Source organism: Geospiza fortis, unplaced genomic scaffold (assembly GCF_000277835.1).
Source record: "Geospiza fortis unplaced genomic scaffold, GeoFor_1.0 scaffold205, whole genome shotgun sequence".
In the NCBI taxonomy this organism is placed as follows: domain Eukaryota; kingdom Metazoa; phylum Chordata; class Aves; order Passeriformes; family Thraupidae; genus Geospiza; species Geospiza fortis.
Window position 1 is genome coordinate 53,563 of NW_005054799.1, and position 4,215 is coordinate 57,777.

Genomic DNA, 4,215 nt, shown 5'->3' on the forward strand with positions numbered 1-4,215 from the left:
GGATTCTGCTGTTAGCACCAAAAGCAGCCTTTTTATACAAATTTGAACATAGGTTACATCATATTACATGCATATTCATATCTTTACATGCATATTCATATATAGGTGGAGCGTAGGCAGAGTCTCTCATTTTGAGGAGTCATCTTGGTGGGAGTTCCGGTAGCCTTCATCAGGCGGGGGTCTCTCTCATGAGTCTTCCTCGGGCTAAACTTTTGAACCTCTCCTAATTTGGGTGGCTTCCTGGTGTAGTTGGCATGGTCTTTCAGTAGCCTGGCAAGAGTTACTGGGTCAAACTGACATTGTTGGCTCTGAAAACTGCTTAGGTTATAATTTCCCTGTTTTTATCTTGTCTATTATGGTTTCCTATCAGCGTGTTCCGTTTTCTTAGACAATTTATTGCTTCCATGATTCCTCAATGCTGAGCTTTTTGCAAATGCCTTGCATTTTACAGTTTAACCCCATATTTCTCAAAGACTGTTTGTTTAAGTGGCTTCATAGAAGAGCAATTGGCCAAAAGCCACATAGAAGAGACAACCAGCCCTTGGAATTCCCTGGTCTTTGTAATAAAAAAGCCAGGGAAGGATAAGTGGCAGCTCCTCCATGATCTACGGGAAATAAACAAAGTAATTGAGGACATGAGGTCACTCCAACCAGGTATGCCCTCCCCAACAATGCTCCCCCGAAATTGGCAATTGGCTGTCCTGGACATCAAGGACTGTTTCTTCCAAAATCCCCTACACCCAGAAGATGCCCCATGGTTTGCCTTCTCGGTTCCTACCATCAATCAAGAAGCCTCAATGAAGCGCTACCACTGGAAAGTATTGCCTCAGGGCATGAAATGAAGTCCTTTCATCTGCCAGTGGTACGTGGCTTCATTGCTGTCCCTGGTGTACGCCCAAAAAAGGGAAGCCATCATCCTCCACTACATGGATGAACGTGCTTGTGTGCACCCCAGAGACACTATACTCCAACACACACTTGACCTAGTGGTTAAAGTTTTAACCTCTGCTGGATTCCAACTGCAGGAAGACAAAGTTCAAAGGATGCCACCTTGGAAGTACCTGGGCTTGGAGATCACTGTGGGGACCATTGTTCCACAGAAATTGGAAATCAATTGTGATCCCAAAACCCTAGGAGATCTCCATTCCCTGTGTGAGTCTTTGAACTGGGTCAGGCCCTGGCTAGGTCTCACCAACAAGGACCTAGATCCCCTCCTCAATTTATTGAAAGGGGAGAGCTAGCTTCTCCCAGGGAACTGACCCTAGAGGCAAAAAACACAGTCCTTTTTGGAAGGCTTTGACCGAGAGGCAGGTTTATCATTATCAGCCCAAGCTGCTTTTCAAATTCATTGTCCTGGGAAAGCTACCACACTTATATGGTTTGATATTCCAATGGATCGAAGGGCAGAAGGACTCACTCTTAATCATAGAGTGGGTTTTCCTCTCCCACCAGCAATCCAAAACCATCACACAGCCACAAGAGCTAATAGCTCATCTAATCCAGAAGGCCAGGGTGAGACTGCGTGAGCTGGCTGGTTGTGATTTTCAGTGTATTCACCTTCCGGTCAAACTTTCTAACGAGGGTTTCCTGAGAGGTTGACCAAAGAAATGTTCAAGCACCTGCTCCAGAGCAATGACAGTCTCCAGCTATCTATGGACAGCTACAGTGGACAAATATCAGTCCACATCCCATCACACAAGCTGTTTAATGAGGAATTCCACCTCAGTGCTCCTGAGAAAAGGAGTCATAGGCCACTCAAAGCGCTCACAGTGTTCACTGACATGTCCAGGGCATCCCACAAGTCGGTGATGACTTGGAGAAATCCCCAGACTCAGCATTGGGAAGCTGATGTTGAGTTTGTGAAGGGGTCGCCCCAGGTCACCGGACTGACTGCAGTCGTGAGAGTCTTTGAAAAGTTCTCGGAGCCAATTAATTTGGTCACCGACTCAGCCTACATGGCAGGAGTAGTGTCCAGGGCAGAGCAGGCAGTTTTCAAAGACATCGAGAACGAGCATCTCTTCAGATTGCTCTCAAAACTAGTTTATTTAGTTCTATGTGATGCACGTGAGGTTGCATACCAATTTGCCAGGCAAAATCACAGAAAGTAATCGCAAAGCAGATTCCCTTGCTGCCCCAGCAGAAATGGCACGCCTTCTGGACGTCTTCCAACAAGCAAAGCCAAGTCACCAACAGTACCATCAAATGTACTGGGTCTAATCTGCCAGTTCCAACTAACATGGAGTCGGGCTCGAGCCATTGTGACCACCTGTCCCAGTTGCCAGCTCCAGGCCGTGCCATCGCTGGGTATTGAGGTTAACCCCCCAGGCCTTGGGAGCTGCGAAGTGTGGCAAACAGACATTACAAACATTCCCGGTTTCTGTCGCCTTGAATATGTTCATGTCAGCATAGTCACATTCAGGTGCAGTTTATGCCTCTGCCCACGCAGGGGAAAGGGCTGCACATGCCAAACAACACCTGGTGCAAGCCTTTTTAGTGCTGGGGATCCCTAGGGAAATTAAGACTGACAACAGTCCAGTGTATGCATCCAAGGAGTTCCTAGAGTTTGTCCAGCAGTGGGGAGTGGAGCATATGACAGGCATTCCCCACTCCCCCACATGTCAAGCTGTAATTGAGTGTGCCCACCAGACGCTCAAAGAAGTCCTGGCTAGGCAGAGCAATTCAACAGGGTGGATGTCACCACAACAAACTCCGCAAAGCCCTATTTACAATTAACTTTTTGAATTGTTCTTTTGAAAATATGAGTCCTCTGGTGGTATGGCATTTCCACAGTAATAATCAGTTTAAGTTGTCACAGCATCCACCAGTTCTCACTAAGGACCCAGAAACTTGAGAAACCAAGGGTCCTTATGAGCTCATCACCTGGGGGCATGGCTACGCATGTGTATCTACCCCCACAGGCCTGCGATGGATACCCTAAAAGTGGGGAAAACCCTTTGTCCCCACAATAAATCCAGCTCCAGCAGATGGGGATGAGAAGCAAGCAGCCATCGCCTCAAAGAGAAGATGCCACCAAACATAGGAGGAAGAATCTTCCTAAAAGAATTAGCTACATTCTGGCAGAACCCTGAATTTTAATGTGTTTTAAAAATGTTTGTTTTCCTTTGTACCTCCCACCTAACCTCACGATGAGTCCTGTCCGAGTTGTCATCCTGTTAGCGCTGAGCAGTCTGACAGCTGCATGGATTGCCCCACAACCACGCCAAAACATCTGGGTGACCCTGGCACAGATGCTCCAACAAGAAAATTTATGCCTGTCCACTGCAGCAGTGAGAGATCCTATGTCTACCTGCCTGGTAGGGATTCCATTGCAAGCTGGAGAGTTTACAGCCAAGTTTGACACACCTATGCCTGACCCAAGTCCCAAATCACATCACACACAGGCACACAATACCCATCAGCGGCGGGCTGTAACGATTAGGAACCCCATAGAGGAGTGGCTGCCAAAGTTACCCAGAGCTGCTCAGGAACCCCAAGAGTTAGAGCTGTTGGGTTTCTCTCCTGCACCATACTACGTACACTTTGTCTTTACCCCACTTTCTAACACCAAACCTTTTAACAACATACTACAGTATTGAGAAGAGTTCACTGCCAGAAGGTGGTGTAAGGTTTTAAGCCGTGTCACAGCAGATAACCCATACCATTCACATCCCAAAAGCCTCCCTAAAGGTTTGTTTCTAATTTGTTGGGATTGGGCATGGGCAGGAATTCCTTCTGGGCTTTTAGGAGGGCCATATACTATTGGGCAGTTTTCCCTGTTGACACCCAACCAAACCATGATTAGTGACTGGACTCGAAAGAACAATTTGGTCAGTAAAATTCAAAAGAGAAGCGTTGACAATTTAGACCCAAATTGTGATTCAGAAATTTTTCATTGGGCAAAGTCAAAGCAAATCGCTCTATCCCTATTCTGTCCATGGGTTGTAGCAGCAAAAGCTCTAGGTGAATTGAGTCACCTAGAGTGCTGGGTAGTCAAACAAGCAAACTTGACATCCACGGCCATCAGCTCCCTCCTAGAGGACTCCAAAATTGTGCAGCCATAGATTTCTTCTTGCTGCTGCATGGACACGAGTGCCCAGAATTTGAAGGACTTTGCTGCTTGAACTTAACGTCAAAAGCACCCAACGTCCACGCGGCTCTCTGAGAAGTGAAAAGCCTGATCAGACAAGTCAAGTAGGAATCTGAGGACTGGTTCAG